Consider the following 17,835-nt stretch of genomic DNA (forward strand, 5'->3'; position numbering starts at 1 on the left):
ACCCTGCTGACAGCAGAGTTATGCCTCACAGCTCTGAGGCAAAACACTGCCAGCAAAAGTGTTGTGTTTTGTGAGATACTGTTGACAAATCCCATTTTGTGTGTGCACGCTCCATGAGTTTTATAGACAAACCCAGAATTTTGCCTCAAAATTGCCAGCATAACCGTAGCCAAAGAAGAGATGAAAATAATTAATGTACTGTTGAAAAATAGAAAGTTTTGCCTTGGTTATAGACAGTTAACTTCAACAATTTCTGATACTCAACAAATGCGATTTGGGTGTTTTTTTTTTAAAGTATATGAAGCACAAGCAAAATCCTAGCAATGTCAGAAACCCACTATTAGATGGATCTAATACAATAGTTAGCAAGAAGTTAAAAACGGCAATAAAGAACCCTTCTTCCTGAAACAAAATAGGTGTGTCTACACTTGCATTCCTCTTTCGAAAGAGGTATGCAAATGAGGGAAATCGGAAATGCAAATGAAGTGCATATTTGGCACCTCATTTGCATATTCTTATTTCGAAAGAGCTTCTTTCAAAAGAAGAAAACCTGTGTAGCTGCTGCTCTTTCAAAAGTAAATCCCATCTTCAAAAGAAACCTTCTTCCCATTAAATAAAGGGAAGAAGGATTCTTTCGAAGATGGGGTTTACTTTTGAAAGAGCAGCATCTACACTGGTTTTCTTCTTTTGCAAGAAGCTCTTCCAAAATAAAAATATGCAACTGAGGTGCCAAATATGCAAACATGCACCTAATTTGCATTTTTGATTTCCCTCATTTGAATATCTCTTTCAAAAGAGGAGTGCAAGAGTAGGGGCACCCAATAGGAATAAGAGTTCTTTCAAAGATGGGTTTTATTTTCAAAAGAGCCACATCTATACTGCTTTTTTTTCCAAAAGAATCTCTTTCAAAAAGTGATTATGCAAATGAAGTGTTTGATACCTAAATCAGTGCCTCATCTGCATTTTCAATTTCCCTCATTTGCATTCCTCTCTCAAAAGAGGAATGCAAGTGTAGCCTCTGGTTTTTTTTTAAATAATCTTAGCAAACAAACCACATTTAATCATTTGAAAAGACTCCCAGTTTGATTGACAAAGGTAACAGTACATATGTGAAACTTTATTGAGACTGGTGGGTGTGGCAGCTGCTCTTCCTTCAAGATAAATGTAAAAAAGTTGTTAAGCCTCTTTTTCGGATAGTTGAAATGATGGAGCCACCATCCAAACCACAAGCCACATGCAACCAGTCAGAAACTGAGCTATGTGTGCAGAACATTGTTTGATGGATGTGTGTATGCACTGACTAAGCTAATGGCAGGGCATGACCTTCAGATCAGAACTTTATTTACATTCTGTGTCAATAAACAAGTTGACCTGATTCTATGAGCACTATATCCTAATGGAAACAACCTGCAAGACCAATGATATTGGCTAAATGTTTTTGCCAAAAGGGATAACAATATGTTCTCACTCATCTTGCATCATTTTCTGCTAGATCTCTTTGGTAACCTTTGAAAATACACACAAATTACCATCTCACAAAAACGAATGGAACTGTACAGTGTCATACATATGTTGTACCCTATGTTCTGAAACATCGTTAATCACAATTTCCAATAGTCATACCAGTCCCAACAGCTTAATGTGTTATTTGATAGTCTTACACTAAACATATTTCTTGTAAAATTAGACCTTTCTTAACAAAGGCATTACCCATGAAATACTGAATTTTGTATATAAATTAAGGAACCTTCAAGATTTTCTTTGAAAGTCATTTACCATCCAATTCATTATGAAAGTGAGAAGTTTCCAGCTCTTTATCAATACAATGAAGTGCACCAGATGGGGTCATGTTCATCAAATAAAGAAAGGAGCTCACCCCATGAATATTTTTAATGAACTGATTCAATATAGTTCAGCTCCAAGTTCAAATGGTAGAAATCTAATTTTTAATTTTTGTACTTTCTGTATAAAATAATATTAACTTTATTTTTCCTGTGATGCCTAACTTTCTGTTATTTCTACCCAAACCTGGTTAAAATTAAGCTTCCATTATTAACAGGATGTTTCATAATGAGATGTTCAAGCACTTTCAATATGCCATTAGTTGAGAGGCTTTTATTTATTCATTACTTGCATTATAACTAATCTCTGGGCTCAGTATTTTAGTCATCTGAATAAACAGCAAAATTATATTATGCAGTGTGATGAAAATGAGGTTACTCAGTACAGAAGGCAAGTGAAAAGATCTTCTATCATCTCAGCTGAATTTGTGAAATAATAATAAGGTAACAGGGGAAACAAAAGGCTTGGCTCCTGAAAATCAATTCTGTTATCTAAAGTATATAAAAAGGATGAAAGTGTAGAGGAGATTGTAATAAAGCTTGTCACTGTGAAAGCAGTGAAAATATTTGTTGTATGTTGCAGTTTCAGATTAGCTTTGTTATTACCTCAGAGCTCCAAGACATACTGCAGGAAGGTGTGAAACTCTAGGAGGTGTTTGTACAGCTACATCTATCAAATGATTGGAAATGTTATTGAATAGATGTGTTTAATTTTGCCCATGCTGTCTCCTGCATTAAAATTTTATGATACATCATTTTTCTAATACAGTACCTCATTCCTGGAAAAACAATCTGGTTGCCACTTGAACATTTAGAAAATTAAGCAAAGGAAACATGGAATATGTTCATTTTTTGCTGTGAGTAAGTGCACTCTGTGCTAGGTAGGTCACTGTTCCATGAAGGAGATTCTGCAAGTGAGTGTCCCTAGGAGGCAGTTCTACCAAGGCAGGCATTAATAACAGGAATTCTGGGTTGAATCCTACTAGTTTTGGAGTCCCAATTCTCAAAGCCTCCCTGAATGAGGGCAGTCAAAGGCAGCTGAGTCTTACTGGAATTAGACTATTGAAAAAGAATGGATTATTTTTATGGGTGTTTTGGAGGCATTGAAGCTTCTGAATGTGGTTTTACATTGTTTATTTGGAGCTTAAAGACTGTTAGCTGGTACGAAGGGAAGAATGACCAGAGCCTTTGTTGGTGTGTCATCTTGCTAACATGAACCGCCTGCATAAACTGGGAACCTTGGAATAGATTTTGTTCATTTAACCAAAGCATGCTATGAATCTTCTCAGAACCTGGCCCTGCTATTTATACTTTAGTACATTATTGTCACAGAGATACCAAAAGCTGTTTTTTCTGTACAGCTGTGTCTACACTAGAACGATCTGTCAACAGAAGTTACTGTCAGAACACATCTTCCGAAAAATTTCTGTCGATAGATAGCGGCCACACATGAAAACAGATTGCTGTGTCAATCTGCTCTATTGACAGAGAGCAGCCAGACTGCCCAGCTGCTCACTGAACAGAATCTCCAACCAGAAGCACAGCAGACAGGGCTGCCCGTTGACCCAGAAGCTTTGTCTGTCAAGAGAGGGCCTCACACGGCTTTTTTGTTGATAGATTCTGTCAAGAAAGGCATTCTGCCTCATGGAGGAGAGGCAGAAGGCTGTCAGCAAAAGTGCCATGTTCTGTTGAGTTACTGTTGATAGAACATGTTTTTAATGTGGACACTGTACAAGTCTTGTCAACAAAACTCTCTAGTGTAAAGTAGCTTATCCTTCATTGCTTCATATACCTTTAAGGGATTAACAGCACCAAAAGGCAAAGCATACATCCTGAGGTTAGATGCTTATTTGATCTCCCTCCACACACACACACATACGATTTATCCCTAGAGTATCCTTTAAGGTACAGTCCTGCTTCCACTAAAATGAATGGTACAACAGCCATTAACTTCAATGGAAACACAAAATTCCACCTATGTAAATATCTCAACAACTGGAGTTTGCAGTCACTCAGAGTTTGTCTACTGTTTAAACAAGCAGACTCCCAACATAAGATAGAATTCTCTGAAACATTTAAAATATAATCATGCAAAATTAACTAAAGTAAAAATATCCCCTTTCTTTCCTGTGAGTTATTTCCCTTTAATCAAGATAAAGAGTTGAAAATCCACTTTTATATAATGTAATCCCTGAATGTGCCCAAACATGTCCCTGTCATCAGCAAATCAATAGCATAGTTCCAGACATAATCCCTTCTCCTGGAAGTGACTTTAAAACCATGGCAAGCAGGCATAAGTAGAGTTGTAGCTGAATGACACTACATATAGAGAAGGGGTGGGGCATTTCACATGATGTAGGAAGGAATCAGTGTAGAGCTCTTGGAGGGATTGTGTCTCATGGATGATAACTGTATGTCTATAGCTCTTACAGTTATTTCTGTGGAAACATACAGTAGCACAGACACCTTCCAAGCTATATGTCAAAATTGTTCAATGAGAGTTACCAAGTTTATAAGCGGCCAAGTGATTTTTGCTCTTGGAAAGAGCACTTCCAAGGTAAGAACTGAGAACTGGGAAATCAGTGGTGGATGCAAAACCTAATGTGATCTTACTATGAGCTCTATTGATTGTCAGTGGGAGGAGGTGAGCAAGTATAGCAACTATTAGACCTTGAGAGGGGAAAAATTCCATGCCTTCAACAGCCAAAACAAAACATGCGATCTTGTGAGGGGAAAAAAAAAATGCCCTTTTCAGCCAAGTTCTTTAAGACAGCCAAGATATTAGTTCAAAAAGAGGCAAAGCCACAAAAATAGAAGATCCAGACATTCTTCAGGGTCCTTACACTTACCTATGAATGATATACTTCTCCAATGCCTGGTGAGGTAGAGAGATTTATATAATTCCATTCCATCTATTGCTCTGGTTGTGTGTTTGTTGTGGTGTGTTCAAATGACTTCGATAAGAAATCAAATGGTGCTAATGGACAGTAAACTGGAGGTAAGAACATAAGATTGAAGGTGCTCCTGAGGCATTAAGTCCACTCTCCTGCTATTGCAGGCAACTTTGTTATATAGTGCAGTTCATGCATTTATCAAACCCCATCTAAAAACCAGATGGGTTTCTTGCTCCACAACTCATAGTAAAAGGCTGTCCAGAACCTCATTCCTCTGATGGATACAAAACCTTCTTCTAATTTTCATCCCAAACATTCATGGCCAAGTTGCATTTTAGCCAAATCCTTCTTTTCCCTCTCAGGTGTTTACTTGCAATATGGTAGCTAAAGGAATGTGATCTGAGACTGCATAGGAAGAGACATTTCTACTGCAAACCTGAAGGGTTATTTATGGCACCAATAAGACCATGACTTGAAACACTTTTAAAGTGCCTTGAGATGGATAGTTTTCAAGAATCTGGAAGTAATCCAGAAGATCAAGGGTGGGGAAAAGGACTATGGAGAGGAAAGGACTGATTAATGAGGAAACAAAGATTTTCAAAAATGATATGTATATAATTGCTTTGGAAGTGGAGAGGTTTTGTAGTCAAGTCCAAGCATCTGAATGATGTATAATGAATGGTCATGATGGGGAAAAGGATTTGTCTAGAGTGGGTCATTATAACTAGGAGTAATGGAATGAAATTGATCAAAGGTAAATTGAGGCTGACCAGTGGAAAAGAATGCCTAACAATAAGATTTGATAGATTGTATAATAGTCTCATAAAGACAATCATGAAGGTCATTTCACTTGAGTAATTTAAAGATAATTCAGACAAAACCCTTGGGGCCAGATGTTCAGCAGGTGTTAGTTGATTTGGCCTCCACTGTAGTCAGTGGAATTGTACAGGCTTCAATAGCTGAAGATTTGGCTCTTATTATTTTAATTCATAATTAATTTTATTGAAATCAATGTTGCAGGCATGTAAGTGAAAGCAGAGTCTATACTCACAAGCTGTGGCCACACTTGGCCAAAACTTTGAAATGGCCATGCTAATTGCCAAATTGGAGGATATTAATGAGGTGCTGAAATGAATATTCAGTGCCTCATTAGCATGCTGCCAGCTGCAGCACTTCAAAAGTGCTGCGTTAGGCTTGTGTGTGGCTTGGCTACACAGGGGTCCTTTTCAAAAGGACCTTGCAGACTTTGAAATCCCCTTATTCCCGTCAGCTGACAAGAATAAGGGGATTTTGAAATTTGCAGGGTTACCTTTCTAAAAGGATCCTTGTGTAGCTGAGCTGCAAGTGAGTGAAACATGGCACATTTGAAGCGCTGCAGACGGCAGCATGCTAACGAGGTGCTGAATATTTATTTAAGCACCTCATTAGTATCCTCTGATTCAGCCATTAGCATGGCCATTTCGAAGTTTTGGCCAAGTGTGGACACAGCCAAAGAGAAAGATACTATTCCATCTGAGCAATGGAATCAAACATGTTCCTACATAATATATAGCTGTAAAACATCTTGGCCATTTCTACACAGGCCACTTTCTTCGAAAGTGGCATGGTAATACATGGCCTGAAATATGCTAATGAGGCATGGATGCAAATTCCTCATGCCTCATTAGCACACGGTCACGTGATTTGGAGTCCAGAAGACCGTTTAGAAGTGCGGCCCCCAGGGGGTCTTCTGAAAGGAAGTCCTTCTTCCGGAGGCCACTTCTTCCCAAAAATTTTCATCCCAGCTTTCTTTTACAAGAGGAGATATTTAGCAGAGCTTTTTATAGGAATTTACTTGACTTTGCCATCTTTTGCTTTAATCTTAACGAAATGGTTCAAGGTTTAGCACTGTACTTATCCTGATATATAGTCAGGATCTTTCAGTGTTCTGCTTTGTTCTGGGCTTGCTTTTTGTTTCCATATTACAATTATGAGCTTCATTTTTCCCTTTTCCTGCACCCTATTTGCTGGCTGTAAGAGTGTAACTGAAACTTTCAAAAGAATTTTATCTTTGTCTAGTCTAAATATTTACTAAGCCTGTTTTCAGAAAGCTATAAGCATGTTCATGGGAAATGAATAGCTGACCCCTTTTAAAAAATTCATAGATTATTGTAAAGTTTTTACACATGCAATAGAAGTTAGGGATCATACTGTTTCAGATAAAAAAAATCTTCTATCACTTTTTTTCTGTCGGTTCCTAAGAGGCTTTTGACTATATCTGCTAAGCCTGAAAGGTTTTGCTCTAAGAAATTAGAGCAGCACTGGAAACTTTGCTTTTCATTTTAAATAACATTATTTCAAAAAAGTCCCAGGAAAGATAAAGCTGTGAAGTATGAACAGAAGAATGTCTACTTTTCTTTCTTTTTAAAACAATATTCTACTTGCTATGCATAAATAAAAGCCAAAAATATGCAAAACATACACAATCCATTTTTATACTGTACCCCTGGGCTGCTTTTCTTTTTTTTAAATTACAGAGGGCAACTCCAACAGAAAATCAAGATTATATAACCAGCATATATGACCTGTCCCTAGACCTACTTTCATTTTAAAATAATATACGGTTACAAAGCTTAAAACAGATAAAAATGTTATTTGTGATGAATTCACATAATTTTGCATTGAATATATTTCAGTCAAATAGTTCAGAACGGTCTCCAAACCTCAGACAATATGCATTAAATGTCACATTTAATAGTATATATTTTTCCAGGTAATAAATACTGTATGAATCTGAGTATCACAAGTTGTAGAGGTTACACCTTATGAAAACTAAGTTATTGTAGAAATATATACGCAGGGCCATCCATAATAGGCTGGGGGCCCAGGACACATCAGCCTGTATGGACCTGCCTTAACATTTTGTAGATGAGTGAAATTTGATATCTGGGAGGGACACTAGTGAGGGAGGGCAAGAGATGATGAAGAGTTACAGGATGGCACCTATATTAATGGGAAGAGTGCCCCCTGTACTGTGGGATCCCAAAAAGGGAGGGATCACAGAATCACAGGGCTGGAAGGGACCTCAGGAGGTCATCTAGTTCAGCCCCCTGCTTCAAGCAGGATCAACCCCCACTAAGTCATCCCAGCCAGGACCTTGTCCAGCTGGGACTTAAAAACCTCAAGGGATGGAGAATCCACTACCTTTCTGGGCAACACATTCCAATGCTTCACCACCCACCTGGTGAAGTAGTTTTTCCTAATATCTAACCTACACCTTTCCCTCTTCAACTTCTGACCATTACTCCTTGTTCTGCCATCTGACACCACTGAGAACAGTTTCTCACTCTCCTTTTTAGAGCTCCCCTTCAGGAAGTTCAAGACTGCTATTAAATCACCTCTAAGTCTTCTGTTCGGTAAGCTAAACAAGCCCAAATCCCTCAGCCTGTCCTCATAGGTTTTGTGCTCCAGACCCTTAATCATTTTTGTTGCCCTTCGCTGAACCTGCTCCAGCAAATCCATATCCTTTTTATACTGGGGGGCTGAAAACTGGACACAATATTCCAGATGTGGCCTCACCAGTGCCAAATAAAGAGGATCCAGGGCAGAAGGGCAAAGGATGGGATCAGCATAGTACTGACATGTTCTGGTGGTGCGAGGATGCCGGCAGCCAACATGGCAGAGAGTGATGCTGGAAGCTGGCAGGTTGGGGCAGAAGAGGGCAAGCTGCGGTTACAGTTATTACTGCCAGAGTCTGATCTTGAGCGCTGAATGAGTCAACACACTGCAGCGTGGGACCCACCGGAGTACATGGTCACCCCAATTCACCATACCCAAGAGATACCCCAGGGATGGCCCTGTCTGCATGTTTGTTTCACCATATTTTAGAGGGATGTATCTGACTGGTCAATAGAGCAGAAACCATCATTTCCTTATGAGGTCTCTCGTAAACCTCTGTCAAAGTAACAACTTCTTGTTCTTTGGGTATTTTTTTTTCCTTTCTCCATCTCAATGCACACCTCCATTTAGTCAAATCAGGATCAACTGAACTGCCTTCAGTACACCATTTTCCTTCTTAATTAACAAGAGTTACCTCTAGCAAGCACCACAATGAGATCCCAGCTACTTGTCCTCCCAATAGATCACTGATTGGCTTTTAGTGCTGTTATCGTAAAGTTCAGTTTAAGATATGTGCCTTTGGTTGAGTGCTTCTAATGAAGCATTAAATCCCATGATTCCTTTTTTTGATGACCTTCTCCATCCCTGAAAACTTTCCCTATAATTGCCAGACAGGTTTTCAGTATTGTTTGGAACTGCCACACTAGAAATGATACCCTTTGAAACAAATTAAATGAACAAGGAATACTAATTAATGGTATGACATTATTTCAATAATCTCATGTAATACAGGATTTGGTCTATGAGGTTAATATACCTGGACCACTTGGTAGTAACATCCATAAAGTAATTACATTTAATATCTCTGTGGCAGGAAAAACACCACAGTAGACCAACATTGTGGCATTTAATTTCAGAAAGGGGAATGACACAAAAGTGAAGAGACTAGACAGAAATTAAAAGATATAATGCCAAACGTGAAATTTCTGTAAGATGCATGGAAAATGTTAAGACACCATAATAGAGGCTCAACTGAAATGTTTACTCCCAATTAAAAAGAAAAAAAAAGCTAGAAAACAAAAAACTGGCTTAACAACTAAGCAAAAGAAGCAGTGAGCAAAAAAAGGCATCATTAAAGAGTGGAAATTAAAGGACTTTAAATCCTAGGGAGGAAAACAGAAAGAAGCATAAACTCTGTCAAATGAAGTATAAAAATATGATTAGGAAGGCTAAAAAAGAATGTGAAGAACAGCTAGCCAAACCTCATACTCAGTTCATTTTGGAGAAATTGGAAGGAAGATAGGTGTCTGGATTTTTGTAATGGACATGTTGGGGAAGAGAAGGTGCATCGCTTCTAGACTGAAGATATCCCTCTAGTAGTTTGGGAAGGGAGGCATGATTGGACCAACTCATGGCTTTCCTGCATTCTATTGTGAGCAAATCACGTCCATATGATGTCTTGATTATTCATTTAGGGAAAAACGAGGTTGGGTTCACAACAAGATGAATTTGTGAGACAGAGTTATGGATTGAATCAATTAAATGACCATGTCACGGGGAGTCCTGCCTGGTAGTAAGAATCAGTAGAACTGTGAGTAGATGGAAGTCAAGGGTTGGAGGAGAGGAACCAGAAAACGGTCACAGGCAGGAAGGAAGGGGTCCTGGAGTCAGGTAAGCAGAAGGGGTTCAAAGGGACAGGCAGCGAGGGGTTCCACAATGTGCATGCCTTAGAATATAGACTTTAATCGTGGGATCACATAACAGATGACCTTGACCTCATTCAATGCATAGGATGGACCTGTGAGTTGGTCATATTCGGGAACCTTAGGTTCCATCCCAGGCTTTGAAGGGAGTGTCAACAGAACTTTCATTTATCTTCTGATTCCTTTAGCCTGTCTCTGTTCTAGTTCTGCCTTCTTCCACATGGCCTTGCTGGTTCTCATCCCAGCTTCAGTTTCCACCCCTTTGCTCCACTTCACAGACCCAGGCTCCTTCCCACTTAATCCTAGTCACTAGGTTGACCAGACAGCCAGTGTGAAAAATCAGGGTGTGGGTGGGGGTTAATATGTGAATGTTAAAGTTGAAGCTCCAAATACTGAGACTGTCCATATAAAATCAGTACATCTGGTCATCCTACTAGTCACTCCTCCAGCCTCTCATTCAAGCTTCCATCCCCCTCAAAATGCTATTTGCCCCAGTGTATTTGGGTTACCTTTTGCAGTGTCCCTTTCCTGGGAACTTTGTATAATATTTTCCTGCCACCACGCTAACTCTCAGTCTCAATTTTCTTGCCCTGCCAATGCTAGTTTTGCTTTCTCCCCACTCCCACATTTAGTCTCCTCTCTCTACTACTGCTATACCCAGGTCTGCTGCCACTGCATTCAAGCTAGGTAGCTTTCTTCTCCAGGCAGTCTTGACATATGTAGGAAAAGCCCTGAAAATGCATTTGAGAGTTTTCTGGTCTCAGTGCTGATGCCTAGAACTACAACTCACAGCAGCTGCGAGCTGCAGTTGAAGTGAAAGTCTGTTTCAGCTTTGGTTTGGAGCACCATCTGAGAAGGTGAAAACTTGGGACAATTTAGCTGCTAAACTCTAACTAGTCTCTACTGAGAATATGTGAACTGATTTTTTTAAGACTCACAACTTGTTCGGGCTGAGCAGGTTTTCACAGGAACAGCACTAGATTTATCCCTAACACCAAGGCACCCTCTTTGCCAAATTTAAAGTCTGTGCTCAAATTCATGAGCATGAGGCACTAAAGGATCTCACTGAAGTTGTATTTGTGTTTGTGTGCATGGGTTGGGGGTGGAGATTATGTGTTTTATGTGCATTATGCGAAATAATGTTTTTTCCCTAATCTCACATTTGGAAGTGTCTGACCTATTTTTGCTGGACCCTTTTAAAAAATTCATAGTGAGCCAAATACCTAGGCTGCACTTACACTTGCAAGTTCTTTCAAAAGACTTTTAGAAAGAGGGGGGATCTTTTCAAAAATTCCATGGAGCAGCTACACACAAAAAGTGTTCTTTCAAAAGTAAATTGAAAGAATGCGGTGCTCCTTTGGAAATTGCTCTTCCTTTTCCATTTCAAGAAAAGCACCCTCTTTCAAAACCTTAGTTTCAAAAGAAAATGTGTGTAGACGATCCCCAGGCCCTCTTTTTTTTTTTAAAGAGCAGTCCTCACAGGGACTGATTTTTTGATCCCTGTACTATTCTTTCAAAAGAGCGGGGGCTGTGTGGACGCTGTCTTTCAAAAGAGCAGACCGCTCTTTTGATCCACTTTTTTGAGTAGTCTCTCTTCCCACAAAGTCCACACAAACTTGAGTTAGTGCTGCCACATTAGAGTGGCCATTAACTGTTGCAGCAGTGCACTGTGGGAACCTATCCCACAGTTCCCTTAGCTCCTCCTTATGCATCCTCCCCCTGGACCCTGCTGCATGCCCCACTACTGGCAGCACTCAGCCTGCTGCCTGGTTCCTGGGTCCCTGCAGCCTGGGGGAGCTGGGAAACTGACCGGTGCTGCTGCGTCTGGCTCTCAGGAGTCAGGAGCAGTAGAGAGCCAGGTATTGCACTGGTCAGTTTCCCAGCTCCTGTGAGTGGTGGGCGGCCAGGAGCCAGGTGCAGCAGTTCTGTCAGTTCCTAGATCCGGGCCATTTGCTTGCAGGAACCAGGGAACTGACCAAGGCTTCTGCACTGCTCAGTTTCCCATCTCCTAAAAGTGGCAGGAAGCCAGAAGCCAGGCACAGCAGTGCCAGTGAGCCTCCAGAGACTAATGAATTTAATTCAAAGATATGGCGCTGCCACACTAGCCTGCATTCACACTGTTAAATTTGAACCTGATTCTACACCTACCTGGTTCTGAAGATATTTTGCTCTCGATATTAGTGCTCCCTAAATTGAGCTAATGCTATTTACAGTGAAGACAGCCACTTGGTACACTTGAGCTAACTGCCATAAGTTTGAATTTATCTCATAGCGTAGACATAGCCTATGACTATGAAACTGGCCAGAATGAACTGTGAGTTTGGTAAGGCCCACGTAATGGCAATTCCTGTGAGTCATCAAAGTGTGTAAAGACATGTGACTTGCTTACTCAGGTCTCCGTCTTGTGCCTGTAATTCTTCAAGAACTAAGACTGAGGGTGTTCCCTTCACCTGGAGAAAGGTGTTAAAAACTCTAGAAACATCTCCATTGTGTTTCTTTCCTGCTCTGACTATGGATATAGAATAAAAGAAACATTCAAATCAATAGGCTGAGTACATTCAAATCTTTTGAAAGTTACTTGAGACCTTACAAGCCAGCACCCTGTAACATCACTGCAATAGTCTCATCCAAAAAAAAAATCACAACTGTATTTATCTGATTTCCTTAACCACTTTAACTCTTTTTTTCTTTTACAAATAAACCTATCTATTAGATAATAAAGAACCACCAACAGTGTGATTATTGGGTAGGGTGCAAGCAGGGTGACCAGAAGCCTCATTTTAAAGGGACAGACCCATATTTAAGCCCACCTGCAGGCATCCCTACTTTTTCTTAAAAATTAGTAAATTGTCCTGTCTTTTCTGTCTCTACTCTCCCATCAGTAGTGGTCCTTCTTCCAGACACATCCTTGCTTGCCAACTGTTTGTCCACCAGCACTGAGTGGTGCAGTGTTCAGTGGCTGATGATGGGGGTAGGTGTGTAAGGCTGGTGGCTGAGCACAGCTGCAGCGTGCAGGACCAGCCATTCCATCCTCTGGTCCATCAGTGCAGTTGCTATTGCATGTCATCTCTTGTCCAGCAGCCCACCCCAGCCCCACTGCCCTGTTTCCAGCCAGCACTGGCTGCTTGCTACAGTGGCTGGTTGTGAACACAGGCGGGTGGTGGATGGTTACATGTGGCCTCTGCTGCTCAGCCATCAGCCCTTTACATGCTCCACTGTACTGTTCTCTTCTTGCTGGGCTCCTTTACCACCTCAGCCCTGCTGCTCCCACTCCGACCCCTGGCAAGGTATATCCTGCTCCTAACACTGTGGAGAAATGCCCACTGGTGGTATCAGTCAGCTAACCAACAGCCTGACTGGCAGGCTCTTCCCTCCTTTCACTGCCTTTTATGAGGCTGACAGCCATGGAAGTGTCAAGACTCTCTGGCCTGAGATAGTGGGTCAAAACAGTCAAGCCCTACATATACCAAAGCCCCACAGTGGAGCGAAGGAAGCTATTTACAAGCTGTTTATGTCCAGATTCTGCAGATTCCTCGGCAGCCCCCTGGACAGGGGCTTAGTACCCTCTTGACATGCTGCCCTTGCCGTAGATCTTACCCCCAGGCAGTGTGGGGTTGCCCTTGCCCTCCCTTGCTGAGCCACCTCTCTGCCCCACAGTTTGCTGAAGCCACTGCAGTCAGGTTCCCTGGTCCCTGTTGCATAATGCAGCCTTAAAGATTAACCCCTTCACGCCCATATTTGTAGCTAGGGGGTGGGGGTGGCTGGGTTATGTCAGTGGCCAGCAGCAGCTTGGAGGTGATAGCTGCCTTTCTACACTGTGCGAACAGGAGGAGAAGCAGCTGCTTCTAGCCATGGAGGATTAGGAGATGGGAGAAAAGAGATGACATCTGAAAAAAATGGTGAGGTCATCCTTCCTTCCTTCCCCAATCCCCTATGACTGAAAGCAGCTTCTGTCCCTTCCCTCCTGAAAAGTGCTGAAAAGCTACTGCTGGCCACGTTCTGGTTTGAAATAAGGAAAATGGGATCTAGAGAAATATGGCCACCCCAGATCTGAGTTATATATTGATCTGTGTATTTGACTGATGTTTTCAGATCACAAGAACTCTTTTTTTTGGATGAAATTGGTTTCCAACAACTACTCATCTTAAAGTCTAGCATCTGAGTAATGAGACAAGGACAGTGATGCCCACAGAGACTTCAGTCTGACCTTCTTGTTAAGCAGTGTGGTGTGACAGAAGTTTACTTTTCTTACTGGCTTGATATAGCTAATGGAAGAATAACCATCATTCTGGGGATGAATCTGCCCTATTTCTCATCAGTTTTTGTTCTTGTATTTTAATCTGGCATCCTCACCTGTGACCTACTTATGCAGAGTTACAAAGAAATTTAAGGGAATTTCATATATTTATGAAGGAATTGAATTTTGTGTTTCCCTCTTCAGAGAATTCAGAAGGGATTATATTGTGGACTTTGGGGTTTCTAGGTGATCAACAGAGTTAGGAAAGTATATTCTCCCCAAAGCCATTCAAAATAATGTTTTTCAACGATTGACTTCAAAACTGATACAAATTATGTGATCTTTTAAAAAGAAAACTCTTTTAAGAAAAAAAACCACTTAGAACTGTCACTTCCTATCACTGTCCTAAATCAAGAATTTGGTGGCTTTTGTATGGATAATATTTATCCATATAATCTGAGCAAACAATGTAAACCTTTTAATTTTTAGAGGAGAATGTTTGCTCAGTATTGTCCTAGTCCAGTGCCAATGTAGTTACAGGACAGCTGGTAGATTTTGTTCTGCTCACATCAATCCAAATAGAAAACAAAATAAATCCTATCCAATACCATCAAAAATGGAACAAAAAGGTAGAAACATATCCTCCAGGTAGTACATGACTTCAGGAACTAGAATCTGCCAGATACTCACTTAACAAATTACTGTTCCAGAAAGCCACTTTTACCTAATTCTTTTGACAAGCTTAGGTTATTTGAACTAGGCAATAAGCCAACTTCCATGTTAGCATGAGATGAATAAAACAGCACAATATTGTTAATGTTGTTATATCAATTAAGGGTGTTAAGATACAGTATTTTGTGACAATGAGATTTACAGAGCCATCAGTTTTTATCACACACTATTCTCTTCAGAGAAATTGGTCCTTATGAATATGGAAGACACAGGTTAGAGGAAAGGAATTTGCATGCCATTTTTGTTAAGCCTGGGATAATTTCTAAAGGATCACTGTTAGCTGAGAAGATACCATATGAAAACCAGACAATCACGCAGGTTTTGTATCATACTGCTGTGCCCTCTCTTGTGCCAAAGCTGCATGTTTTGAATTTCTGTGTTTGTCCCATGCTGTCTTCTGTGCTGTCCCATATTGGTTCCTAAACTTAGCTTTATCCTGAACTTCTCTTTCTAAAGATACCTCTCCAAAATATATTTATGCTATGGCATCTACAAAAACCCCATACTAACTATACTGTCTAAATTTGACACCAGACTGGAATAGCCACTTAGTTATTTTACTTTAAAAGTAAGACATCAAAGATGATTTGGAACCACCAAGCTGTGAAACAACTCTACCCCCAGCCACTATTTCATCCTCTTCCTCCCTCCCAGTGGTGATGGAACTTGGGAGAGAGTGCAGTGGCACTGGACCAATTTGCATTGTGGGGTAATTGAACGCCATCAAGCCAAACTGTAAACAACTTCAAAGCAAGAAATGATGCTGCACTCCCCAGCATCCCTCCCCAATTTACTCCTATTGTTTTGCGTACAGAAATTTTTACTGCATTTTGTCTTAAATAATAATTGCATAAGGTCTTTGGTGAAGGGTCTCTGTGCTCCTGTATGTAAGTACAATGCTCAGTAAAATGAGTCTGACTCCTAATCCATTATTTTTATACAAACAAACAAACAAACAAACAAACAACAACAACAACAACAATAATAATAATAACAATAATAATAATAATAAAAATTTTCTGAGCTACTGTTCTGCATTCAGGAAACAAAAGACCTGATTCTGTATCTTTGCCTTCTCCGAGCTGTCCATAATTCTCCATTCAGATGATTGAATTAGCACTAAGAAGTTTAAATTACAAACAGTGTTCCAATGTGGGGCCATTTTGCAGTATAAAGTATATGTGGATTAAGTTTTATCAGTAAGATTTTGTTAGTAGGCAGGTACAAGTTTAATGTTGTATAAACTCTGAAAGGTCAGAATTCAGGTTTGGCTCAGCTGAATCTACAAGAATTCAGATATTCATCCAACACTAATTGAACCATCTTAACTCCTTGAGTCTACACCCCAGGGTTTGAAATGACACTTCAGCTCCCATGCTTGAGCAGAACCCAGAAATAAAAGTGCCCATGAAAATGAACAAAAGGAAACAGAATGTTGCCTGAAAACCTTTGGGTCGCCAAAAAAGAGTTACTTCTAAAAATGGATGGCCCTTGGGTGGGAAACAGGAGTGAATTGTCCAAACCAATTCACATATCACTCAATAAAAACTGTTCTTAACAATGAAAATGGTTAGCTATTATTAAAGAGCAGCAATCTGTAAGTTAGAGGGTGACTGGACTTTTCAAAAGGCGGGCTCTAGTTCTCCTGGACTGTTAACTCACTTCCCAATATGGCTTAAGACAAGGCACCTAGACTTCATAAAGGGGGGAAATAGCTACAACTAGTTATATAATCACTGCAGGGAATAAGAAACTGCCATTAGCTAGTAGGAGGAAGACAACAGGGAGGAACTTGAACCTCTTGGGAGCCCGAAGACAGACCTACAGGGAGGAGAAGCCAGATTCTGCTGAAACTGTAATCAAGATTTTGCAAATCTGAGGGGTATTTTTGAAAGACTTTGATAAATTGGTCCCCAGAAGAGGATATATTTTGCAAATCTGCTCTATGTGAGCTTTTTAAGGGCCCATGAGTGAACATCAGCCTGAGGCAGACTACCAATGAGGCACATAGCCAGAAAGGAGTGCAATGTATAGTGGGACTGCTTGTATCCAGGAGGGAGGAGACATCAGAAAGCCATTGATGTTGTCCTTGGCAGTGGCTACCCTTCCATGTTGGGATGCAGAACAAGAGCAATGACAGGAAATGTTGCAGCTCTGGTTGCTGGGAATACTTGGGCTTCTGTGACAACATTCTGTGGAGATACACCAGCAGGAAGAGTTCAGCCACTCCAGGAAAAGAAAGAGAAAAGGCTAGGGAGTCTCTCCTGACATATATTGTGGGAAACAAGGACACATATGGTGGATTTTCTCCTACATGCATCATATCTAAAAAATTTACCCCATTGTACAGGACCTCGAGGAGACTGGGGGAGCCCAGAAACTCTTTCCTGGATTTTGGTGTCCTCTGCCAGCCTTCTCCATTGATGCCTTCCCCTGTTGACTCAGGGCTCTGCTGGAGCCTTGTCGTGTGTGCAGGGATCTCCCAGTAATTGTCCACAGTTGTCTTCCTCAGGTGCCTTACTTTTATCCATGCTGGGCAACAGTTAACCCATCCATGTGCACAGGACAAAGCTCAGTCTTAAAGGTGCCAGTTGCTCTGATGGGATTTTAGGGTATAAGTGATTCTATACATATTTTTCATTATCACCAAGGCATAAGTGCTTCTCCATCCTCCAAAATCTTTGAAGTACCCAGATGCGGCAACTCCAGAATCCAGTCCAGGATAGATAGATCTGGGGAACAGATATCTGGCTTCACAGTGACTTAATCCACCAAAATTCAGCTATGCAAATCTCCCTTTTAAGGGTCGAGAGGGGAGCTCCAGTGCCACA

This window comes from Carettochelys insculpta, chromosome 6, assembly GCF_033958435.1.
Source record: "Carettochelys insculpta isolate YL-2023 chromosome 6, ASM3395843v1, whole genome shotgun sequence".
In the NCBI taxonomy this organism is placed as follows: Eukaryota; Metazoa; Chordata; order Testudines; family Carettochelyidae; genus Carettochelys; species Carettochelys insculpta.